The sequence below is a fragment of the Epinephelus fuscoguttatus genome, linkage group LG18 (assembly GCF_011397635.1).
Source record: "Epinephelus fuscoguttatus linkage group LG18, E.fuscoguttatus.final_Chr_v1".
Lineage (NCBI taxonomy): Eukaryota > Metazoa > Chordata > Actinopteri > Perciformes > Serranidae > Epinephelus > Epinephelus fuscoguttatus.
In genome coordinates this window covers 20,252,639-20,258,638 of record NC_064769.1, presented here as the reverse complement: position 1 = coordinate 20,258,638, position 6,000 = coordinate 20,252,639, and positions in this window count along the sequence as shown.

The window sequence follows — 6,000 nt, the reverse complement described above, 5'->3', positions numbered from 1 at the left end:
AGGCCTCGCCCAAGGGGTTGTACAGGTGAAGCTACTGTCAGTAAAGAGCACTTCCTTCTTCCCTCTCTCTGTGCTGAAGGAAAACCTTTTCTCTTATCAGTTATTGTTTCTGACAGGAAGGCCAACTGATAGGGCTGAAGTTGTTGAAAAACTATAATAAGTACCAATGGTGGTTGTGATGGTGGCTGTCATGGTAACAGCCATAATATGCTGGTGCTATTAAATTATTATTTTCTTTTTTAGTATTGTAGTATGAAAAGATTTGAATACATTATTTTTAATTCATTATTATAATATTGATGTGTTTAAGAAGCATTTCTGGCAAATTTTAGAAATACTTTTGTCTATTTTTGATGTTCTTCTCCTTTGTGTACAAACTTTCCTTTTTCATGTTATTTGACATAACTTGATCGAGACTTTTCTAACTGGAGAAATAGTTTTTAACAACAGTTTTTATAAGATTAGCAGAGAGATGACAGGATTTGGATTTTTTTGTGTGTTTTTCTTTCTTTTTTTTCTCTCCTGTTGTTTACTGATGTTGCCATAGTGTTTCCACACACAAACTGATCAACTTGAGAAAGTTTTTTAAAAGAGGAAGGAATTCACTAATAAAAATCAAATACTGCTGCACACTAAAATAATATAAATATATCATCACTTATCACATCCTCCTCACCTTTTTTTTTTTTTTGGCAGGTCAAGGTGTGGAATTCACACCACTGTATTACTCTCATTGTATTAACTTATTGTGTTAACCACGGGGCATCCCGGGTAAATAAGTAACATGGTTGTGCAATGAGGAAAAAGAAAGACAGATATACGGTCAACACAAGTTTACCTTGTAACTGTGTTTGGGTGGGGAGCCCTGAGGCTGCTGTTAATACAAAGGCTTTTTCCTAGTTGTCTTGCAAAACTGTCACTGACAACAGAACAAAGGACAGGCGTTTAAGGAAAGTACATCGGCCATGAAAAGCCTTACATGTCACTGATATAATGAATGACATGTTTTCCAGAGCATTATATAATATACTATTTGACTCCAAGACAGTCTAAAAGACCTTAAAATGGTAAATGTCTATGAGGAAAACAGCATCACATATTTAACGACAGATTACAGCTATGGACAAACACACACAGCACGGGCTACAGGACCTTTTTTTGATGTTGGCGTTAAATATAACTCCTGCGACTTCATGTTTTCTATCAGGAGGTGAGAGATATGAATCTTTGGCCTTTGTTTCCACCAAGACAGGTGAGAAAATAATTTACTCAAAAGAAAAAACATATATCTGAACACCAAAAAAATGTATTAATGCAATGCTTTAGCCTACAAGGTCTTCACCAAGCAAACACTGCAAATTTAAATGTGGACAACCTCTCTTTTTTTGTCCTGTACCTGTGTCCAACTACGGGGGGCAGGATGTGCACACTACCCCCCTTCTTTGCATAAGAATTATCTAAAGACCATTTTTAACTCATATGGCTTCATTCACTGCAGCAAACATTGTTGAAAAGTTGAGGAACAGGTTGCACATCATACTTCAGGTTTACAAAAAATGTTCTTTCCCATCGTGAGCGAGCATCAGTGAGTACAGGTGATTGAGAGCTTGTGGCTTTCTTTATTAGTTTAACACATGAAGGAGAATATGTGAAATGAACTGACATGATGCAGGACAAAGAATATTTTAAATCACCTTTTTCATGTCAATGAGAGTTCAGTTCATCTGCTCGCTAACAAAGTGCAGGGTGACATTTCTGTCAGCACTTCACTGTGTTTGCAACATCCACAGGAGAGTTGCACTAATCACGCGAGGTTCCTTCTTTGAAGGAAGTTGAAAAAGCAGAAATTAACAGTGATGGCTGAAACATTGTTAGTCAACCTCAGGGTTTTGCAACAAATCATATTTCTCCAGTGGGTTGGTTAGTGGGCCGTTTCTTGTGTTTTCGATGGAAATGAGAAATTCTGCTTTAAAAATCAAGCAGCTATTCTGCACCATCAGAGGAGCAAGACTTTCATAACTACTAATAGATGTAAATTAAAAAATCACTTTGTAAATGACCATTTAGTGAGAGGGAGCTTCAACAATGCCTCATAGTTCACTTGGTGGTGAGTGTAATTCCCCGTGGTCCAGGAAACAGAGCTGTTTTGGACAGTGCATGAGTCATTTATGCCCTTTACAGTAACAATATCTTAGTATACAAAGTTGTTCATACTGACCTCACCTTTACTATGAAAATGATAAGGAAGCAGAGCACTGGATAATGGAGACAATAAATTCAAGGCGCCTTATCCCAGACTGATTATGCTACAAGGAGTTTCCAGCATGCAGTAAATCTTACCCTATTACTGATTAGACTGAAATCATATTTTAAGCCCCCCAAGCAGGAACTTCTGTGTCCAGCATGTACAAAACAAAGCGCCTTATGAACACACAATATGAAATGGTACTAAACAACATCAGTCCTGCAGCCAAACATCCATGAACAAGACTCACTTGACAATAAGAGGCAGGCAAAAATGATCGACATCTTGTCTCACCACCGAGACAGACAAAATTACTGAGGTTAGTAAATGTGAGCATCGGCTTGCACGAAAAGCCAGGGAATGCTTTCGTTTCCACAACAAGAACAAATACTCGTTTAAACAATAGGCAACTCTCATAACTGTTAAACAGGTTTATCATTCTGCACGACATCTGAAAAGTTTACCAAAGCATTAAGAAAAAGTTAGGCCTTCAATGCCACTAAATAAAGTCAGTGCATATATTTATTTTATTAAATGTATTTACATTTGACCTGAGTGGGACCTCAACAGCTGCGTCATTTTAGTTTTGTGGTGTCTTGCTAAACTCAAAGCCAGTTTGAGGAACGCAAAGTCACATCTAGTTTTTTTTTCATATGTATTTCCTTTTTTTTCCCACACAAAGACAAATTCAGTTCAGAGACCAATAGGCCTAGGGTGTATGTATGTGTATAGAATGTTTCATTAAATTAGATTCATTTTCAATAAAATACTAAATTACACCAGAAAAGAAGAGCACACCTCGACTCAAACTTCCCCCAGACCCACTTCACAGTTGTGCCTCAGTATCTTTAGGTCCTGGTCATGACTTTTGTTGCAACAATAAGAGTAGTGTATGTACAAATATTATCATTAAATATTATAGAGATGTTTGTGCACAGATAATTATAGCCCAGACAGAGTGTATATACAGCCTCATATATAATACACAATTGGTTTGCAAGTGTGCATCATGAACAGGTTGTAATAGCAGGTTTTGTTTGGGTGGGCTCTTCCCTATATTTGTATTAGTGCATTTGTTCTATGTTACTTCTACAGGTGTTTTTCATTTTTAAAAATATTAAGGACTATTGTAACTACAGCCTTGAAGTGCTATATCGTAGGCAACTGGACTTGCTTGCGTTTCTTGTAGACGTTTCGCCTCTCATCCAAGAGGCTTCTTCAGTTCTAAATGACTGGTACGGAGTTGCAGGCTTTAAACCCTGTGTGGGAGTGAACCCTTGCAGAGTCGTAGGGGTTACATGTGGGCTCTCAGTTTCAGTCCCAAGACTGCATTGTAGGTGGGTGATAAGTCGTGACGGTGGCCACCCCCGCTCTTTAACAATGGTCATTCCAGTTTGACATAGATGGCTTCTTTTGGGGTGTCGACTCCGGCTCGCGACCATTTGCTGCATGTCATCCCCCCACTCTCTCTCACTCCCCCATTTCACTCTCTCCTGTCAATTAAAGGCAAAAGCCCAAAAAATATTTAAAAGAGGCTTCTTTTACTCCTCTTCAAACCATCTTTCTTCCTGGGCCAAGATGTCCACATTGCTGTCCTCAAAGGAGTGTCCCTTCTGCTGTAGATGTAGGTGGACAGCTGAGTCTTGACCTGAGGAGCTGTGCTGTGGAGTGTTTGTTTAGTTTTCCCAATGTATAAATCTGTGCATTCCTGGCTGCACTGAACTGCATACACAACATTACTCTGCTTATGTCTGGGTGTCTGGGGTCTAAGAGCTCACCTGTGACCCCTTCACACCCACTCGAGGTTTAAAGCCTACAACTTTGTACCAGTCATTTCAAGAAACACAAGCAAGTCCAGTTGCCTACGACACAGCACTTATGATGACCATGACCTGGATGACTGAGAATCTTCATAGACACATAGGGCTCTAGTTTCCCGGCGCAGCACAGGGTGGCGCAGGGTGGCGCACCCCGCGCAGAGCTAGTTTCAAGCAGCGCAACCCGAGGCGCGCTCAGTTTGGTAGTTTGGCAGACCAAGGTGCACTGAGATGGGTGTGGCGGCGCAGCAGGGGGAGGTGTCAACAGATTGGCGCAGTGACAGTTTCGTGCCAAAAGGCTTCGCCGAAGGTGCGCTAAAAGCTCGCCAGCTGAAACCAGGTCTACTGTCAGCGCAGGCGGAGCGCAGCCGATGTAAGTGGAAGTTTGGCTGACCAGCGGACAGTGCGCACACGTCACCAAAACCTCACAGGCAGGTTTCCAGAATATCAGGCACATTAATAATAATGCAATAAATACCCACAAAACACTATTCAATGCAACTATCTGCAATCAGCACATAAATGTATCTCTATATCGACTGTCCCGTCACATCTGATGTCAGATCAAAGGGGATTGGCACCATTTGGCACGTTTGGCATGGGTAATGGAAACCCAACCTGATTTGATTAACACAGCTACAAACTAATGAGTTCACAGCCCTCTCAGCCAACCACAAACAGCCACAGCATCAGATAGGGAGTATATATTCAGCATCTGTCATCTTAGAAAAGTCAAAAGAAAAGAAACAGAGTGAGACTTTTTGCAGTGTTTGCTCTTCTGCCATGGTGAATTGAGTAAACTCTCATTACGCCTTCGCACGGCGCATTTAAGGGCGAGGAGAGGGGCTCATTTGATTGGTGTGATGTGTGTAAAACCCACTCCACGCTTTCTCTCCTCCCTCTTTCCGACTTGCGCAGGTAGGAGGGACGGAGGTGGGAAAAAGGAGTAGCTGCGCCAGGCGCACGGTGTGCCAAACTTGCAAAATCCGCCTGGCCACACCCAGTTGGCAAACCGCAGGTGCGCTGCGCCCCCGCCTCACCCGGTCTGTGAAACTAGAGCCCATTGCCTTGATACTTGTGCCTTAAATCATGGGAAACACTTTATTTTTTAAGGCCTCCACCCTATTGTACTCTTAATGACAGAGCAGCTGCTCCACTAATCTTGTCCAAACATCTTACATCTTTTCTTTGCTAGTGGTTTCAATGAGGTTACCTTTTCACCTCTAGGCCTCTTAACATCTGGAAACATAGATGTTAAACCTAGTAATAAATGAGTTACTTATGAGAATGTGCTTAGTAAAAAAGTAGGCATAATAAGCTTCAGCCTTCACCTTTTCAGTCTACATTTTTTGGTTTTCCTTCTGTGTACTTTTTCTTCTTTTAATTCAATGTCTTGATTTTATTTATTCTTTATTATGTGCATTCCTTTTGGACAGTTGTTAACAAGGACCAAAATAAATGACCACTAACTAATTACCTAACTAACATTTGGTCGAACCTCAGAAACATTCTGGTTATGTGAATAAACACATGCAGTATAAAACTGTATCCATACAGTAGTAAACTGCAGCTGTAATTTATAATACTTGCTTAATATTTTGTGGTGACTGACAGCACATGCAAAAAAGGCTTCAGCATCTCCTTTATGTAGATGAATTATATTTGAAGAAAAGTCCTTAATTCACCTGGGACTAGTTCTTAAATTTGCAGATTCTGGTGCATATTCAGAGCCTGGAGGAAGCAGCCAGGTGCAAAATGTCAAAGCGATTTCACAAGCTGAGGTGACACAAGGAAAAAATACCAACTTGGAAAGTTAGAAGGAAGAAACAACAAGAGGAACAACGTGTTGCAATGCTGTCATGGAATCCTGCCCACTATTATTCCCCAACAACTATTGTGACGCCAGGTACTTGGATCACTCAGCAGCACATGAAGACA